Source organism: Arvicanthis niloticus, chromosome 14 (genome assembly GCF_011762505.2).
Source record: "Arvicanthis niloticus isolate mArvNil1 chromosome 14, mArvNil1.pat.X, whole genome shotgun sequence".
Taxonomy (NCBI): domain Eukaryota; kingdom Metazoa; phylum Chordata; class Mammalia; order Rodentia; family Muridae; genus Arvicanthis; species Arvicanthis niloticus.
Window position 1 is genome coordinate 32954906 of NC_047671.1, and position 21428 is coordinate 32976333.

The window sequence follows — 21428 nt, forward strand, 5'->3', positions numbered from 1 at the left end:
TATGTCAACCCTCACTTTTAAAGGAAACAGAAGATTTCATGGTTTGATTCTACTTCATCGGTATACTTTATATCTAAGTGTATTATGTAAAAGTTGTCTAAGCTTCCTTCTACACTGAAAAACATCATTAATTATGCAAAAGGGTAATGTTCCACACTTGTTGTCTATATTTCAATATTATCAAAAAGCAAATGTTGGGGCTGAAAAGATATCTCAGTGGATCAAGTGCTTGCCAGGTAAGGATTAGGACCAATCCCAAGCATCCTCATAGATGCAGGATGGATAAAAACTCACATGTAGTAGGAGGACTTGGAAGATGGTTGTATAGGAGCCTTGAAGCAAGCTGCCTAGTTAGACCAGCCTTATTGTCAAGCTCTGTGTTCAACTGAAAGATCCTATCTTAAGAAATAATGTGCAGCCTTGAACCTCCACATGCACATCCACACACGCCCACACACGTGCCTACACGCATGCAAACACACTGCCCACACAGACACATGCCAAAGTAGAGATACAAATAAATAATTTTCAAGCAAGCAATTCTTCACTTACAAGGAACAAACATCAACCCCAGGTTTTAAATACCATCTGTAGAAAGTGTTCCCCACCACATGTCATCCACATTGATTCATTTGAATGATTGCCCTGCTTTCTTAGTTTAAAAGACGACTGATGCTCTCCACTGGCCTCAGCTTACCTGTTCAAGCAGAAAGTGTGTTACTCTATACTTAATAGTTTACACTCAGAGTTCTCCCTTAAATTGGTAGATCTGTTGGTCTGTCTCTTCATTGGCCTACGTTATATATAGAAACAATTGTCCATATTGTTTGTGGTCTAGAAAACTGCTCAGCTTTCAGGCCAACATCTAAGTGTTTTCTTTATTTCTCAAAGAGCTTCTTACAGTGACAGTGGCTTCCTGGGTCTTTGTGCCTCACAGGACTCGTATATTTGTATTGTAATTTCCTCAATAGTCAATAGTGGCTGTGTGTGCTGCTTTGAGAAAGCATCACGATTGCGAGAGTCTGTTTGATCTATTCTCCTTCTTTGCAAATTTCGGACCTTTTGGAAAAGAAATAAAGAGAAAGGCTGGAGAGGCTGCAAATGATCGTCTGCAGAAAGAATGGAGGGATTAATACAGTGCACTCTGGCTAGCTTTCTTGTTTTCCTCTTATAAATTTCCCCCAAATTGTAGTTATAATGAATTGCATTGCTCTTATGCTAAACCATAAGGAATAAGCTATTATTCCCATGCCGGCTGTGAAACCCCAGGGAAACATCTTTTTTCCTGTATGTAAGTACCTCTCTCCCATTTGCCCAGCAAAAGATATGCTGAACTGTTTATAAAGTTAGTAAATCATTTCTCAGTAGTGTCGCTGTGGTTGTTGGATGTATGGGAAAGAAAAAAAGAAAAGAAAAGAAAATATCATTCTTTTGTTACTGGATCAAGAAAGGACCACACTGACAAGAGGTAACCAGCGCACAGGCGGAGCTAAAGCCCTGCTTCTTACAACACAGCACTTTACTTTTTCTTCCGCAGCGTCTACTGAGATCCATCGGCTTTGGACCAGAATCAAGATTACATAAAACCACAGGGAGATATAAATGCTAAAGTGACAAGATCTACTTTGGAGATGTTCATAGGCCTAGTGGGGAAGGAGAAGCAGATTCTCTGCCAGCATGTATCTCTCTCCCCCACACTGTGGCAGTCCTAATAACTGAACACAGATGCGGAGTCTCAGCCTTTCTCTCCCTTTGTTAAGTGGTTTGATTTTTTTTTTTCCTCCCCTCAACACACTGGCAAAAGACATCAGTGTGTTTTTCGAAGTAGAAAGGGGGTTTCTCCTCTGTGGCTGCCTTAGGCTAAACTGCATTCAGTGAACTTGTATGCATGGCTGTACATGACATGGGGCATATTTTACCCAATGCACACTGGAGGCAAAGACAGTACCAGGAGAAAAGGTTTTAGAGGCCAGAAAAAAAAAAACATGACTATCCTTTGTTTTGTTTTGTTGTTTTCTGAAAATATATTTGAGGCCCATAACTGCTCACTGAGACACCTTTAAAAGAAAAAGAAGAAAACCTTAATTGAATCACATTCCAAAATGACACCTCAACAACGCAGTGACGCATATCAGAGTGCTGCATGTAACAATGGCTAGGAAGCACCCCACCTTGCACCCCCAACTCCAAAAGAAAGCAAATTCTTGATACAGAGGATAAGGCCTGCACTCCTAAGCGCACTCCACAGTGCCCTGGCTGATTATTCTTTTCACCTTGACTCACAAATAAAAGGAAGAATAAAAGCCTGTTCTCAGGATTAAGATGGTGAAGAGGAGGCAGGAGGCAGGGGTTCCAGGAGGAAGGATTTGGAGTTCCTGTCAGTCAGGACCAGAAAATGGCATTTTTATGACTCCAATACTCACTGAGGAAACAGAAAGAGAAGCTTGTGATATGATGGCTCCACCCCCTCCACCACCCTCAGTCATTACAGCTTTCTTTAAACTGCGGGGTATACAGCTGGCAGCAAAAGCCCCGGAGGAGGGGGGGCGGGGGGTGCATATAAATTACGATTGCATTTTACAGCAAAGGTAAAATAAAACTGCAGGGTTATAGCCAAAAATGGCAGGGAGGGCAGGCTCCAGCAGGCCTCTCAAAAGAACAAGGAATAGAAAATGGATAGAGTTATTCAGGGAATATGGGATCATGAAGAAAGGAGGGCGAAAAAAAGAATCTAAACAAGTTGTGTAAAATCTGCTGCTTTAGTGGGTCTTAAAGAGCTTATGTCAGCTCAATTCTATGTGGTAGCATAATGTAAATCTATGGGAAATGGGGCTTTGGGCATAGCTACTCGATTGCATTTCTGCAGATTGCCAAGCATGGTAATAAATGTCAAGTGGTTATTTATTTGATTAGAAACTTCATTAGATTTTGATTTGATGCTCTACAACCTTCCAGCCCCCCCCCCCCCGCCTCACCACCCCCCCAACAAAATGAACGCTCAGTTTTGAAATTCAATCCAGCTAGCTCAACTTGGGGGTGGGGTGTGGGGTGTGTGTGTTACGAAATAAAAACTAGCGAATACCCTCATCTAGATGGCAATGTTCTGCATAAATACAGAATCTCCTCTCCAGCAAGTCTGTCGCACTTTGCTAACGCGATGGTGATACATTCTGGCAACGGAGTGATTTTTTTTTTTTTTTTTTTTTTTTTTTTTTTGCCTCTCTGAGTCTTTCGCTTGATGGAAGGCTGTTTCCAAAGTAAGATGGAATTCCTCTGGCTTCAGATAAATTCTGACTGTGTGCTCTCTGCTCAGCAGGCTCCGCAGGCTTTTACACTCTCAGTAGCTATCTTGGATTTGGCTTATTTGCAAATTTCATTAGCAGGGGGAGATAGAGAGATGGAGAGCCTTCAGTTTGGCCTCGGTAAATTGGGACTTGACTAGCTGGTGCCTGGGTATCTATTTCAGCTCTGCTTAGGGCGTGGAACACGAGTCCTATTATGTTTACAAAAAGGGGCTCCTTACTGCAGCCGGAAGGGTCAGGTATCCTGCTCGCAGTCGGATTTCTCAGGGCTCCTTCAGTTTCTCCAGTGCCTTTTCACAATACAGTTTCCCAAAGACTCCCTGTGTTAGGTTTGAGAAACAAAGAGAGGATAAGAGAAAGTGAGGGAGCCAGCTTCCCTCCCTCCACAGGGAACGATACTTGCATGTCAAAAGACCCACCAAATAGGAATTGGGCTGGCTTTCATAAAACCAGGGATTTAAGCACAGTGTGGGGTATGTATTATTGCCACAGAGCACATGCTGTAAAGAAGCATAAAGAGACAAGCTTTATCTCTTTGCCTGAAACCCTCTTGGAACCTTCTGGGAGTGCACATTCTAAATCAAGAATCAAAACGTTTTCCCAGCACAACTGCAAATTGAAAATAGGCACTTGAACAACACAGACGGGGATGGGGAAGAAGCGTGCCTTTGAAATGCCTACAACCCACCCCGAGCCACCCTGGGTCTTTCTGTAGAGTATTCATCTGCAGTAAAGGGTGTGCGGCTCGGGCGAGACAGCTGACAGCTGACAAAAAGATACATTAGATGCCCACATTTGCCCCTTGCCAGCCAGCCCTGAGTATTTTTTTCTTACACTGGCCTCAGAGAAAAAGAACAGATATTAGATTTCGAGAAGCAACCTAGTAAGCTATAGATTTTTGCTTTTCTTTCCTTCTGCCTCTCCCCGCCCACAGCAGCCTTAGTAGATTGTAATGGAAACCAAAGGCCAGAAAGATACAGTTCTTGCATTAGTCTAAGTGGCGTGAAACACTGGAGAAAAGAAACTTAGAAATTTATTATGTGCTGGATGGTAAGCAACAGCACCTCACAGAGCAGCAAGTCTTTCCTCCTTTTGTGGAAGCCACTATCTCAAAAACAAAGCAAGCAACTGAACAAACAAACAAACAAAAACAAAAACAACAACAACAACAACAAAACGCCCTTCTGAGTACCAGTTAATGGTATTTGAACCCATTCCTGAAGAACTCTGCTCTATGTGGGTTTGGTGCGGTAAAGAAACAACAGACCTCAGAGGGCTGTGGTCTAAGCTCAAAAGCAGTCAACCCCTGGCAGGAAAGGGCACCCTACTTTCAAAGTTGGTGAAAGAGGAGAAATTGGAAGCTCAGGATGAGGCTTTGAGAGCCTGCGGAGTAGAGGGAGTGGGGAGCTACAGATCTGTGGTTTTTTTCTTTCAGCAGGGGGACTGAAAAAGGACAAGGAGGCTTGATGGAGAGAAGGGGAGGGGGTAAAGTGTGTGAAGCACAGAGGGAGCAGCATATGCTGGGCCATGAACTGACAATGGGCTGAGTCCATCTGCAATTCTCTGTAAGAGGATTGGAGGACACCAGTAAGCCCCGCTTTGAGAAGAGAGAGGCTAGGTTTTTGGCAGAAGGTAACAATGGTCAGATTAGGTAACTGGAAGCAGTTACATGACTATATTCAAGCAACACAGTTTTAAACAGATTACTATCTTGATGCCAGAGAGTAATATACAGATTATGAGATATTGAACTAGCTGTTCAGCATCCACCTTGGCTGTTGTGTGTGCATTTAATTCTAGGTAGCTTGATAATACATGGGTTATGACCCAACCTTTTAATTTTAGGAGATTGAGAGATATACAGGAAGCAAACACAAGGTGATAGATAAATAGCAAGGGCTGGGAACAGAGCAAAGCAGGCAGTAAGGGCTTCAAGAAAAGACTTTATAGCTTCTGGTGAGCCTTGAGCTTACATGGGCCAATTTATTTCTTTGTAAAACTGAACAGAAGCATTGTTAAAAGGCATGGCTTAATGTTGGCAATGGTCAGTGGGTTTGTGTGTGTGTGTGTGTGTGTGTGTGTGTGTGTGTGTGTGTGTACATAGACCTGCTGGTATTGACAGATCTAAAGGTTGTATGTCTAAACAAGAAGAGGCACACAGCTGCTGCCCTACCTGAACAGTGTGCCCTGCCAGAGAGAGAACTTTTCTCCACCTGATTTAGTGTATTTTCTCTCTTTAATAAGGGACACTGCTCTTCGATGTTAGGTGATATCAAAATCAGAGAATGATCTTGAGATAAACATTCTTGCTTTGTGACAGGCTACTAGGTCATGGTTTTACGAAAGCAGGGAAGCATACAGGCCCCAATGTTTTGGGAAAGCCTATTGACAAGGTAGTTCGTTTGAATGACTTTTTGAAAGATTGCTTCATTGATTATAACTTTTGAAGCTAAACAAAGAGTATGTGAAAAACTACTGTACCATCCCGATGATATGCTCATTTCTAAGGAAGCATTTGTATCTGCATATAAATGTGTCAACAGACATATTTTTTAATTATAATGGGATAATTGATTACTAAAAGACAAAGGGTGGGAGATGCTGAGCCTTGGAGCAGGTTTTCATTTGGTATAATAAGCTAGAAACTCCATGTTGGAGTGGCAGAACTATGTTAACATACTCAAGCATGATGCACAGAGATTTCCCACTATCAACAAACGGCTCCTGTCTAAAACTTTATATAGCAAGTGTCCTGTGAAAAAACACTGTGGAGAATTTATGTATAGCAACTTAGTCCTTCTCTGTCCTAGACTTTGCTGATCCACACCAACACTATGGTATTATTACTACCAAACAAGCCTCGGAAGACACGGAAAAAGAATCAGAAGAGCCTTATCCTGAGGGGTTCCCAAGATCTGGCTATACCCAGAGTCCTGAGAACCAGCCAAAGTGGGCACAGAGTTTCTCCTTGTGCTCTGTGCCCTGTGCCCAATTATTTTCATCGATCTCTTCACCCCATCTCTCCATCTCCAGAGTATTCAAAACATTGTTGAAGTGTTCTACATCATTGGATTAAATTTAGCTAAAAAAAATTATGACTAAGGAAGACACCAAGAAAATCTTGCAAGTGAAGGTTGATGTCTTAGCTTCAAGGTTAAGCTAAAACAATACTTTTAATGGGACTTTTTAATCAGTCATATAAGGTGGGATTTTTGGGAAGGTTTAACCTTCTTCTCACTGGCTCAAAGGCCCAAATACCTCTGTCATGACTTGTATTTCTTCTTTTTTCAATGATTTGTTTATTTTCATTTTATATGCATTGATGTTTTGCCTTTGTTTATGTCTGTGTTGGGGTATCAATTCCCTTGGGACTGGAATTACAGACAGTTGTGAGCTGCCATGTGGATGCCAGAAATTAAACCTGGATCCTCTGGAAGAGCAGCCAGTGCACTTAACCACTTAGCCATCGCTCTAGTTTCTTGTTGAGACTTAACCATCTGCCTGCTTGTAAATACTTGACCTCAGAATCGCAAACTGAACAACTTCATACAACCCACCATCAATGGATAATGTGCACTTGGTCCTTACAACAGCCTAGACACTATGCTAAGCACTTTTAAACTGATGAATTCACAGTTCCTCAGAAGTAATTGATATTCTTATCCCTGTAGATAAAAGGACTGACGTATGGAGAGTCTTCTAATTTGCCCAAAGTCATAGAATAGGGTGCACACAGCATAGCTTCAACAGATACGGATTGGATAGATATAAAGGGGCTTGTGATAGGTTATGATCTGATCAAGGCTCTGAGATGGTGTATGTGTTTGTGTTTATTTGTATGTGTGTTTGTGATAGAAAGACAGGGAGAGAGAAACAGATACTCAGACACAGAGAGAGATAAAGACAGAGATAGGAGAGACAAAGAGATAGAGACAGAGGGAGAAGAGAGACAGAGAGATGAGAGACAGAGGCAGAGAGGAAGACAGAGACAGAGAAGGGATCTATCTCAGAAAACAAACAATAACATAGAATAATAGATTTCGATACCCCTGGACTATGTAGCAGGTCAGAAATGCTCGGAGTAGGGATAGGTGCAGCTTCTGCGTCCGTTCCAAGAAAGCAAACTCTTTAATGAAGTTGTCTAGAAATGAGAAAGGCTTGTGTTAGCATTGCCAGGAAGTTAACTGAGCCCCAGATTCAGCCTTGTATAGATTTACCCACTGTATCACCTGTGTCGATCAGATGTATTAGTGGACACCAGTTTCTCATAGGTATGATTTGAGTACTAAACAACAAAAAGTAGACTGAATATACTCAGTCACCAACACAGTTCCCATTCTTCTTTCTTTAGGTATATTTTAATGTAGCTTTAAAATTATGTGAACATGTATGCATCTGTGTGTGTGAGTTCAGGAGTCCATCAAGGCCAGAAGAGGGTGCCTGATGCTCCAAAGTTGGAGTCCTGAGTGGTTGTATGCCACCTGCTGTGAGTGCTGGAAACTAAACTTAGGTTTTCTGCAAGAATGGTATGTACTCTTAAGTCTTAAGCCATCTTTGCAGCCCCTCACACTTGCCACTCTTTATGCAAAGACTTACAGAAGATTACACCACGAGGCCCACACATTTCTGAACAGAGATAGGAGGCAGGAGCTAGTGTCAGCTACCCCAGCACCACTGAGAATTTTAATGACAAACCCGGAAACCGATGGAATGCTGGCTCAGCAACTTTTGATCAGCTTGTCATTTATTTTCTTCACCCTGCTGCACACTGCACTCTTGAATACACATGCCTCTTCAAACTCTCATTTCTTGCTCTCAGTGGACCAATTTTTCCCAGTCTCTTTGCTATCGTTTGCATGTGAAAAATCCCTCCTCCCACCCACAAGTTCCTATGTCTGGATACTTGGTTCCCAGCAAGTGACACTGCCTTGGGCAGTGTTAGGACTTTTAAGAGGTGAGGTCTGACTAGCAGGAGTGGGTGGTGGGAGTTCCAGCCTAGTCTTGAGTTCAGCCCACTTCATAATCTCTGAGATAGTGGATGGAACTATGTACCTGTCTTCCTACTGTTATAACTATGAGTGGGTCACACTGTCACTATACCTTCCTGGACACAATGGCTTATATATCATCAAATATTAAGCGCTTAAACAAATCTTTCCTGGCTTGACTTGTTACTAATAAGACAAATAACTAATGCCAATCATTGGTATCAGGAGTGAAGTCTGACCCTGCAGTCACTTTTTCTATTGTCCTTCAGCAGAAGGTGCACTTGTCTTTAATGGGCACCGTTAGCAATCAGAGCTGCACTGTCAGCACCTGCTCCAGCCACAGATTTAACTGTATTCCCATTCAGTTCCTTGACACAGTGCAACGTTTTCATATCCTTCTGCTCAGTCACTATAAACTTTGGTCCATGCTGTTAGCAACAGCAATGTCATAGCCTGGGCCAAAGCTCCACTGTGTACAGTTGCCTCTACTGAATGAATCTGTTCTGTTGGTTTTCAGTGTATCTTCACTAAACATTTCAGGACATGGGCAGAAAGTAGCCAGATCCTTGGCTAGAATGCAATGCTAGTGGTTTTTCTATTTTCTGCAATTTTCAAAGGTGTTCTTACCCCTCTCTGAAACCTCATAAACACACCTTCACTGTCTCCATTCATGTCCGTATTTTGATCTATGGTTTCTTTAAAACTTCCATTAAGCACTGCTTACCACACTCAAGGCCTTCAGGAAACTGCAGCTCCAAATTCTTCCACGTTTCTTCAGGGCACCAGTCCCCAAGCCTAAGAGTCACATGGCCAGCTCTGTTACCCTACTTTCTGACATCAGATTTTTGTATTAGTCGATTTTCTTGTTAGTCGGATAAAAGATGTAATTTTAAAAGAGGGCTGACTTATTTTGGCCCATGGCTTGAGAAAGTACCATTCATCATGGCAATGAAGGCATGCCTAGCTCACTATGCTCACAGTTCTGGCAGTGGGAACGTGAAGCTGCTTGTTTATACTGGGATGATCAGGAAATAGAGAACCTGGGCCAGAACTGGGGCTGGGCATCAAGCTATAAGGCCTGCCTCCCAGCTGCCTACATTTTCCTGGGAAGGTTCTACCTCTTGAATATTCTTTAATGTCTTGAAACAGTGACAACACCTGGGAATCAAGTGGCCAAAGACACAAGCCTATGGGGGACATTTCACATTCAAACTATAATACTTACTACATTTACTTGTTATGAGTTATTCTGTCTGTCTGTCTGTCTGTCTATCCTCTATCTATCTGTAGGAGGAGCTAAGGTGGGAGGAGTAAGGAGAGGAAGAGGAAAAGGAAGAGGAGGAGGGAGGTGAGGAGAGAGAGAGAGATGTAGGAGGATGAAGAGCCATGCATGTATGGAGAGCAGTCCTGGGTAACAACTTATATTTAGGTTAGCTAATTGGGGAACACCTCTAATTGTATGGGCATATTGTTATTGAACATTACCAAACATATAAAGCCTTTGATTAATATTTAAGCATTAGAGTCTTATTTTCTACTGGGCCCACATGGATGGCAGGATGGTCTGGGCACAGCCCAGCCTTAAGGTGACAGCATGGAAGATTGTCAGAGCCATCTTCCTTGCTGGTGTCTCATGGGTGGAAGGGCCAGTGTCTCTGGCCACCTGAGCTGGCGGTCTGAGCCTAGAGGCAGTGAAAATATGCTGCTGCCACTCATGGCCACAGGCCTTGCCTAGTTGGGAACGTGGCGACCCTGATTCGCAATACAGATCAGGTGCTACTGTTTTAAAATATCTCCCGCAACATCCATCTATCTATCTATCTATCTATCTATCTATCTATCTATCTATCTATCTATCTATCTATTTATCTATCTACTGTGCGTGTGCGTGTGCGTGTGCGTGTGCGTGTGTGTGTGTGTTAGAGGACAACTTTCTGGAGCTGGTTATTTCCTTCTACTCTGAGTTTCAGAGACCGAACTCTTTTTGAGATTTTAGGCTTTGCAGTAAAGCTTTTTATCTTTTGTGCCATCTTCTGGACCAATAGAATTGTTTAATTGACAGAATTCTTTTTGTTATTGTTGCTGTTGCTCTTTCTTTCTTTCTTTATTTTTGTTTCTAGACAGGGTTTCCCTGAGTAGCCTTGGCTGTCCTGGAACTAAATTCTATAGACCTGGCCAGCCTCAAACTCAGAGATCCATCTGCCTCTGCCTCCCAAGTACTAGGATTAAAGGGATATGTCACCACTAGCCGGTTAATTGGCATGATTCTTAACTGCTAGTGAAACTGGAAAACTGCATATCATTTTTCTGATACCTGGAACTTAGAAAGTACATTGTACGTGTGCTCTCACTTGTTCAAAGTTTTATACCAGACACTGAAAAGGCAGAAAAGAGTTTTGTACACCAAACACAGAACTAGAACGTCAAGAGCCTTTGAATACTCAGTCTCCCTGGGTTCTTTTATGTAAATTCCATGGGAAGTGGTCGTCTACACTTCTTAACCAAAATAGGAATAGAAGTTTTGATATAAAAGATAGAAGCATATACTAAGGAAAAGGCCAAACATCTAGAAAAGTGGACATTACATTAAAAAGGATGAATGTCACCAGACCTTCCAAAGCTCCGAAGGACTAAACCACCAATCAAAGAGTACACATGTGGGACCCATGGCTCCAGCTGGAAACGTAGCAGAGGATTGCCTTAATGGGCATCACTGGGAAGGCATCCTCTTAGTCCTCTGGAGGCTGGATGCCCCAGGATATGGGAATGCACGAGCGTTAAGTCAGGAGTGGGTGGGCAGGTAGGGGGAGCACCTTCATAGAGGCGGGGGGAAGGGGATAGTTGGTTTGTGGAGGGGAAACCAGGAAAGGGATAACATTTGAAATGTAAGTAAATAAAAAATAAAAAAAAGATGAATGTGAACACACTGCACAGATTTAAGGGAGACTCTTACAGCAAACATACAAGCTGGGGAACCAGCCTAGGAATACATCTCACCAATGATTTAGCTCACACACTGCTTCTCTTGGTCTATGGTGGATTCAAAAATCTTCCCTTTACATATTGGAATCTCATAACCTTTTAATATCCCAATCAAGTCTTATATAGTTGTAATGACTTGCATCATGGGTAAGCAGAAAAGACATATGGGAAAATGTACTCAGCAGAGTTGAAACGTAATGCGCAGAGCAAGATGAAGATGCTTCACATTGGCACTGATGTGCTTTTGTATCTTGCTTTGGTTTGCCTGCCAATATGTACAACTGCACAGCCTCTCTTGAAGCCCCAGTGGAAAGATTATCACGTTCTTGCTGACTCCCAAAACTTATGGTCACCCTAAGCTCAGCATTGGGAACATCTCTATCTACACACTCTTCTACTTCAGATCAGTTTCTTGACTCTCTCACTGCCATGCAGCTTTGTTCTTCCCTAAAAACTCTGTATTCACCGAGTGACTCAAGACAAGTTCAAACTATTCTTCATTCTCTCACATACATCACCAAACACTTGCAATTTTATCTTGAACAGTTTGCCCCTTTCACCATCTCCTCTGCATTTCTTCTGTCCAGCTTCACTTGCTCTCAAGTAGACAGTTCCTGCTGCCTCTGCTATCTCGATCCAGAGACTGTCCATCAACGTCATGCTCCTTGCTCACGGTTAAACTTGAGTGTAGCAAAAACAAAGTTTCTATGTAACAGATAAGAGTTTGCTTAGCAATGTTCATCAGTTCCCTCCTCTTGTTTCTGATTCTCTTCTTCCCAGTTTCAGGCGTTAAACCCCCAGTCCTGTGCATGCCCTTCTTCTTCTATATTCATTCTTTATGTTATTGCTCCATGATTTTGTTCATGCCATTTATTTATTCTTCGCATTTCCTTAACTTCCTTCTTGGGTCAAATGTCAAGCTATTAATTGTCTCACAAAACCAAATTCATGCATTACATCCTCTGGAAACAGCTTCCTGTTCATTCTCAGTAAGTCCTGAGAAAAGCCTCTCTGTTTCTGATACCCACTACCAATACATTGGGATGCTCTCTATACATTTTGTGGTCAAGGTAGGCACATTTTTTTCTAGTAACAGCTTTCTGAGTTTTTACTACCTTTTAAATTTGTGTCTCTACAACCCAGCACATAATACTTGGTATGTAGTGGGTCCCCAATAAAATAACCAAAGACAGAGTAAAGTTAGAACCAAATGAAGGTCAAGAATTGAACCACTACTAAAGACATTTTGTTGTTGAATAAGGGAAAATTTTCACCCCGCTCAACCTGCAAGGATTATGTACCAGTGCATAAAAATTCTCTCCAAGGTTGCCTTTCATTAGCCAGTAGAGTCAGAGACACAGACCATCTTTCCAGCACAGATGTCTAATTTTATTTAGAGTTATTATGCATTTTTTTATCCACAGACAGAAACAAGCTTTTCACCCAGGGTTGCTAGTGAAGGCATCAGTGACAGATTCAGCTCACTGTACTTTCAGCAAGCAATGATTCATCTCCCTACATCTCACCCTGGGCCTGTTGTAGAGCTGGAGACTTCTCTGAAGTTTCTTTCATGTCCAGCAAGGCTGGCAGAGACTGGACATGAAAGCTGTCTAAACACACTAATCTATTCCCAACCCTCAGAAATGCAGGCTTCACACTCTCTCTGTTTATGCTTATGAATCATAAGGCTGACAAGTCAAATTCATAACATTCAATGCCAGCCAATGGGAGTCAGCTCTTCCTGCATCTATGTGTGGAAGACACGGGTGTTCTTTTGCATTTCTGAACTGCGTCTACTAATGTGGATGTAAAGTTAGAGGAGACTGAAAGATAGCCAATGTCTATTTCATTCTCCCTGGGAAAAACACAATTCATTTCTTGCCATTGAGAAGTCCTCATCCCGTTTTCTTTAAAGCTGCTTGTTGCCTCCGGGAGATGCCATTGTATCATTCTTAAAAAGTCCATTAATATCCTATTATTGGGTTGTTGTTATCCTGGCCTTTATTATAATGAATAATAACTCTCTGTAGCTACACAGCACCTTTCTTCGAGGATCATCCTGCTAAGCCTAATAAAAGAAATTAATCAAGCTACACCTTTAAGGAAAGCATTAAGCTATTTCATTGCAAACGCAAATTGTCTTTGTTTGCTCTGATTGCAATTGTGTACAGTTTTCTGAAGAGGCATGTTAAAAATACCAGGGGAAATTTCAAAGACGGCATTATTTAAACAGATTGACATGTCTTTTCTCAAACATCTTTAAAGTGTTTCTGAAATACTTGCGACAAAGACAGATATGCACTCCTGTGGCACAACAAAGAAATCTGTGTGTGCACTGTATACACGTGTAAGGGTACATGTGTCTTAGTGCAGTGCATATTTTCAAACACTACAGGAAGACTACAGGGTGATGCTCCATTGGCTCTCTTAACCCCTCAGCTGAGGTGACCCATGGAAGCCACGGCCAGGAAATATCTCCTAATACCTCACACGGAGCCCTTTCCTATGCCCCGTGTTCTCCATAGCATGACTCAATGAAAGAAGGAAGACGATTACGGCCTTAAATGTATTTGTAAAGGAATTTCTAATATCTAATTGATATTAGACTCTTTATATTATCTAAATATGACTTCTGTCCCACTTACCTGTTTTTTCTAATCATATCTTGTTGGTAGGTTCAGCACCAGGGTCCACATGACTCATGAGAAGTAAGTCTTGTGAGAGACTTCTTCCACACTAGACATTTTCCATGAATAAGCTGCTACACACACACACACACACACACACACACACACACACACACACACACACACATACACACACACACACAAAGAGAGAGGGGGGTGTATGATCTTATGGTCTGTATATTTATAGAAGAAAAATCTAATAGTGATCTTAGACCCATAACAAACCTCAGTGGATGAAGGAACTTGCCACTAAGCCCAATGACCTGAGTTTGATTCCCCAGAACCCAGATGATGGAAGGAGAGTCATCTTACAAGTTGTCCTCTGATTCTCACAGGCACTGTGATGTATGCATGGCCAGGCACACCACATGTGGTGGGCAAAAACTCTAGAGAATAGTTTTCCAGAAGTAAGTTTTAATCATGCAGCCATACATGCTATCAGAACTTGGCCTGACTGGTTACAGCTATGCATTTTTATAAAATAGTGTGTGAATATAGATTTAATTTTGTTAGAAATGTGATTCACAATTGTGAAAAGTTGTAGATGACTGAGTCTCACATTTATAGCAGACATTTCTAATTCCCTCATGAAATCCAAACACTGTTCTGTCAAATTAAGTAACTGTTACTCACCAGGGTATGGAGACAAAGACGTCAATATTCTAATCCCCAAGCCTTCTAGACATCTAGACTATAAGATGACAAATTTACATGGTCTAAACTATACTTATGGTAATTTAAGTTACAGCAAAAGGAGATAAGTAACTTCATTAACAATGACTTAGGAAAGTTTGGGGTTAATCTTGCATCAGTCAGCCTATGTGGATTTTATATTGGGTCAGCAGGTGTTACCAGTTAGGTGACCCAGAATTCATTTTTCATCTTATTTCTGTGACTTACTTTCCTATTCCTTAAAATAGGAGCACCTATATTATATCATGTCATCTAAACACTGAATTCATAAGTACACCAAGAGAAAACAGCGCCTGTTAGTTGGCAAGCATTAACTAGTACATGAAAAAGGAAGAATTTGCTGCAGCTAGTAATTAATAATGAGGATTAAATCTGAACTTCCTGGCCCCTTGTCTTTGCATGAAGTATACAGGTGCTAAGTTTGTGTGTTTCCAGCTTTCATGTTAACTCTGCTTTTCTGTGCCCCGGATAATGATTTATTTCTGTTCATCTTTTTAGCTCACATCACAGGAGTTGCTTGGCTTCTAGCTCTAACTGACAAACTTAAGTCAGATCACTTTGGGAGTATCTATTTTGTGTTTGTATTTACTACGTCAGAACCTTTTGACTTTGTCTTCTTGTTTTTCTTAGGAGTGTTTCTCTGGCACCCAAAACAAAACACCCACCGACTACAACTAGATCATGAAAAGCTTTTAAAATGTTGGCCTTGAAACCAGGCAGAGGGTCAAACTTCTATTTCCATTCTTGGCCAGTGTAAACTCTATGATGAAACCCTTTCACACACCTTGGAGACTGCCTGCCTTGATACTTGCTTGTTGGGTACAGAAATGTATCTCCAATTTTATTCGTGCCTTTTACTTGAATGGTAGTCTAGGCCACTCCCTTACAAATTGAGAATTGTCATTTTCAGGAGAAGTATTTAGTTCTGAGACTTTTAACCCATTAAGCATGTAAAACTTACATCCCAGATATGATGATTTTGTTTTGCAGTCAGAAAAATTGTAATGTCACAGACTTTATTTGAACACATCTGCTGTCCATTCATGACTACATACCTGATCTTCTGTCCTCTGGATTCATTCTCAAAAGTTCAAAACTAGGACAAGAAATTTTGGAGATGTGACAGCTGGGAATACACAGAGAGAGTTGGGCACCATCCTACACTGATTCAGAGCTTAGGATCTGGGAGCTGATTCTGTAGACAGCATTCCCCCAAAGTTAAAGAATTATGGGGTTAGAGAAATCACTTTCATCTGAGGAAGTGATTTGCGGTTATAAATGAATTTCACTTAATTCTTTCATGAGGTTCTTTGTAATTGCTGTCTTTCAAACCTCGGCTCTCTTTTGATTTGATTAAAAGCACTTCCTTTTCATCTCAAACTCCCCGACGTTGTGAACACTCTTATTATGGTACCCTCACACTTGGTGACGCTCTGTGGAAAAAGCTAATTTTCAATTTCTGTTTCCCTCCTTTTCTGTATCCATATGTACAGAAAAATTACAGGCCTGAGGTTTTGAAGTCAACTGAGTTAATTTGGTGGTCTTTTTATAAAAGCATATCACTTCTGTATCATTTCCATCAAAAGGATGGCACTGGAATTCTTGAAGCTTCAGAGGGAAAGCAAAGCAAACGTTCCTGGGAGGACCTGTAACCAATGAGAAAAGAAGTGGGCTTAGCAATTACAGACACATAGGTTTCCTATGTATCTTTTTAAAAATTTTAATAGTTCTGCAGCTGTCATCAATTATTCAAAGCCCAATTTAGATGTTGTTCTTTAACTCTACTAGCTAGCAAATGGGGATTAGTATGTTGGCACTGGCCATAAGTGCACTCAGTATAAACTGTTCTCTAATTTGTAACACCCAGATCCTTTGGCTCTTAATGAACTGGCCATCCTGTAAGGCTAAGCAGGTTGATTAGCTCCAATGTGGAGCCATGGATACAGGGATGGCTCTTTTTTTTTTTTTTTTTTTTTTTTTTTTTTTTTTTTTTTTGACATAGATGTTTAAGGACCCCAATGGCTATACCAGATGTTTCAAATCTGCCTTGTAGCAGTTAAATTCTTATTTAAAAGATTTTTTCTTCTAAAAAATATTAATGCAAATGTGTCAAAGTTGTCATGAAATTTGACTCATATCATTTCAAGGGGAAGAAAATAAAGTAAAAATAAAACAGAGAAAAAAAATCAGTGACCCATGAAATCCCTGCAATTTTGGGTTATCTAATAATTTCATAACTGAAGCACACCTAGTCAAGGTCCTGTAAATAATGTTTTAGCCTTTACTCTCAGGTGCATGGCTACATTACCAAACACTAACCGTATTTAACTGTTGTCATGTCACTAATAGAAATTACTTTAAAGCATTGCGGTGTCTGGCACTGTGCCTGACCCTGAATGCCACATAGCCAATTTTCAGTGAAAGAAAACACCATTCTTCTATCAGGTTTTCTGCCTTGGAAAGTCCCTGTAACAACATAGCAAATTAAATATGGCTTTTGAGAATAATCGAGAAAATAATTAGGGTGCTTTGATATAAACCCCTGAATGCTTTTATGCAAAGGTTGGCTTGCTGTGACATACAAGTGTTTTACTTATTCTTGTGTGAGCTACTTTTCTCATGGTCATTCAGAACATTGGTTTGAAGAATGACGTCCTGCTTTCAAGTATAAGGTATTCTCTGGAGAGGATTAGTTATGTGGTCTGGGCATCATAGGTAATGCTCACATCTAGGAGATGCTCTGTGCCTGGCATTTTGTTCTTCCAGGTCTTTGGTGTGACTGCCAGTTTAAAGCAATGACTTATCTCTGTGCTAAAGGAGACAGACACAACAAGAAGAAAGTGATACCAGGCTTTCTTCCTGCCTTTACTCATCTAGGGAGCCCCAGGAGGAGCCAAGGCTTTTAGCAAGAGGAGCTTCTGAGTCCCTATTTCAAAAGCAGCCATGTTTTACAGATCTTGGAGGAGTATGTGGGTACTAGTCATGAGGATATGTTTCTTACAATTATATTTTCCTTGTAATTTGAAGGGATTTTTTTTTCCCCATGTAAGATACAGCCTTTTGGCTAGAATGTAGATAGAGGAATGAGGGAATTCTTTTCTACCTGCTGTGCTAGTTTTTAATAAGAAAGAATGGTGGAATAGGCAATTTCCTTGCAAGAATGTTAGCAAGGGGGAGAGATTAGGTGGGTGACAGATTGGAAAATTGTATGAATTAAGGCTATGAGGAACTATGTCTCCCTCAGACCATTTTATTATAGCCCAGTGATAATTGCTAGCCTTTCCTCCTCATTGGATTTAGTGAGCATTTTAAAAGCAGACTAGGCATACTCGAGAATGCAAAAGACATCTATATGTTGACCTACAAAGAGCACTGCCGTGCTTTAGACCTGAATTTGAACATTTTGAGAATCAACTGGAAGCTAAAAATAATGAAAAATTGTCTACAACAAGTCATAAACTGGGAATTTCTTGAGCCAAATCGAATATTTACCACATTAAAATAAAATAGCAGGAGCCGAGAGATGTCTCAGTCCTTGCCACTCAAACCTGATGACCTAAGGTCTATCCTAGATGCTACATAAAATGACACACATCAATAATCTCAGCACTCTAAGATGCGATAGAAGGAGGCAGAAGCAAGAGAAATGCCCAGACACTCACAGGACCAGACAATCTGGACATGCCATGCATTAGTACACAAGAGAGGCTTGTCCTAAACAAAATGTAAGGAAAGAACTCATTATTAAAAGTTGTCCTCTGACTTTCATACGCATTACATACACATATGTGCACTTGTGTGCGTGCACACACACACACACACACACACACACACACACACACACACACACACAGTGTAAATTTTCTATTGGTGTGGTAAAAGCCATGCCCAATAGTAACTTGGGGAGAGATTGGTTACACATCCCAGGTCACAGTCTATCACGGGGGGGGGGGGGGGATTCAAGGCAGGAGCTGAGGCAGAGACCATGGACTGACACTGCTTATTCATTTTCTCTACGTAGTTTGATCAGCCTACTTTCTTATATGCCCATATCAATTGCCAATCAAGAAAATGCATACAGACTTTCTCATAGGCCAGTCTGATAGAGGTTTTGTTTGTTTGTTCATGTTTTTCATTTCTAGCCCCCTCTACCCAGGTGACTCTAGGCCAAGCAGCACAGTCACAGACAACTTTGTAGAACTTTCTCCTAGAGAAAGAATGAATGAGTCACCCAGAAAGATGTTGACAAATCAAAAAAGGAGGAAACCACTATTTGAGTGGCTTCCCAGTTAGTATAGCTCACAAGGTGTCTCACTCAAAAGTACAGGCAACCTACCATTCATAATCTAAGATGATTTAAAACGAAGCTGGAGTCAGAATGTGATTTTTATGGAAGCCTGACCTTTGGTCTTGCTCATTTCATTACCAAGTATTTTACTGGTGACATTTAATCTAGGCCAAAGTTTGTCCCTCTGCGTTTTGAAGCTGTGCCATTTCATCGTGTGGTATTTTGCTTTTGATTAAGGTGCCAGAGCATTAGTTGCCTCATAAATTCAATAGCAGTTAAATATTTTATGTAAGCATGCTATTTTTCAAAAATCCTGACTATGGAAAGGTAATGTCTAATTTGACATAAAATATTAAAATAAGGACTCTCTCAAGTGTGAAAAGTTGCCGTTATCAGTGGTGGGCTGAGGTGCATCTTAACTAGGCCTTACAGATGTGCAACAGCAGCATGCATACCAGATCACAGGCTTAGTGTGGTACCGTTCCTCTTGTTCCCCAAGTCCTGAGGATACTGAAGGACCCACATCTCCAGAGAGCTGAGGCCAAGCCAGCTGAACTTGAGTGGAGATAGTCAAGATGAATATCCTCACTATTCCAAATGTTGCCAAAGGAAAAACGCAGACTAGATAAAAATAGAAATACAGACAAAGACACACACAATTTAAACTGAGAAGAGATTGTAGTTTGACTCGAATGCTTCACTAATGGTCCAGACCACCTGCACGCAGGTTACCTGGGGAGCACATTTAGTATACGCAATCACAGGCTTCCTGCCAGATTGCTGAATCAGTGTGCAGGCAGGGTTTGCAAATCTGCATCTTTGATAAGTCTTCCAGGTAATTTCCGTGCATACCACAACCAGGGAATCCTCATTGCATGAACCACATCCGGAAGTAAAACATCCAGGTTTACAAAAGGATAAAATTAAAATTAAAATGATATAATTACAGGATATTTTGGAGGGAGTTGCTTGCTACTGTGTTTTTGTCTTGTATTTTGAGCTTGAGGGGGTTTGTTTTCTTTTTGTTTTGTTTTAAACTTTTGTTCTTATTGTTTCTTCATTTTTCCTTCAAAGGACTGCAAATCAAAAAGAAAGAGAGATAAAGAGATATCCCAAAGCCCAGAGGCATGGCTCATTAAGTCAGAGGAAATGGATGTCTGGGAATTAGACAAATAATATTTGTGGGATGGCAGAACACTGGAAGCAGGGCCACCAGCTCTATGAACTCTTGGGACTGACTTCACATTGCTATTTTGCCACTTCTACACATCAATGAGAATGCCTACCCCATGATAGGACAGGCTCAAAATAATTGCTAGTGTCCAGACCAGATCTTTCTAGGTGTCAGCAAAGCATCTTGGTGACGCTTGTCAACATACATGCACTCTGTTCTGTCACTTTTATTTTTCTGAATTCTCAGCAAGGAGAACTGATGCCCATATTAATAACTAGAGGCCTGCATTTAAGCCAAGAAAAATAAACCCACTGATAGCTCTACAGACAGCTGGCTTGTTACAAGTGCAGCCAAAAGAAAATCTATGGCGGTTGGAATATCTGGAAGGACTATAATATTTGAGAGCAGGGCGTGATAGAATATGGATCATCTGTCTTTGCTTAGGAAACTCGTTTGCAGAAATAATCAGATTGTTGTTAAACATGATATTTTGCTATAAACAGTAGAGAAAATGGAAACAATATTATGATAAAGTCATGATAGGTTTCAACCCCCTAGAGAATCTAATTATGATACAGACAGGAAGTCTGTGTGTCTTCTTTTTTTTTTTTTTTTTTTTTTTTTTTTTCCTAAAAACCAATGAAGAGGTTACAATACTGTTCCTTTGAATATGATTCTGATTAAAGGCTTGAAATTACCCTCAATGAGAAATGAAGAAGTTCAGCACCTTGAAGAGTGTTCTTTTAAAAGAAATAAATGCTGGCTATAATCAGACCTAGAACTAAGAACGTTTTTAAAAGAATATTACAAAAAAATTTAAAAGCAGGTTTGTCCTTTGTGTGAGCCTTGAAGGAGAGTGATTTAAAAAAAAAAAGAAGAAAGAAAAAAATGAACCTCACATAATCTTTATTTGATAGGGAAGAAAATATGTCTAAAGAAACAGATTCATCTGCAGAGAAGGCTTTCTTTACAGCTTGGAAAATAAAAGGACACAGAGGAGAAGAGTGAGAAGGAACAAAAACAAGAACCAAGCCTGCACTTAGAGCAGCAGCCAGAATTGCTGGGTGTCCTGGGAAGCGCTGGGAAAAAAGAAGGGCCTTGAAAGCGATGCTCAGAGACCAGCTGTGAACAAAGACCAGATAGGATGGTCACTCAAGGAAAATGGCACAATGTGAACAGATGATAGAAAACTTTGCCAGATTATCAGTCTATTAATCTCTATATCCCCTCAGGCTGACAGTGCCTGTCACCTATCAAAGGTGTCACAAGTGTTCAGTATCCAGACGGATGAAAAATTCAGAAAGTGACAGTAAT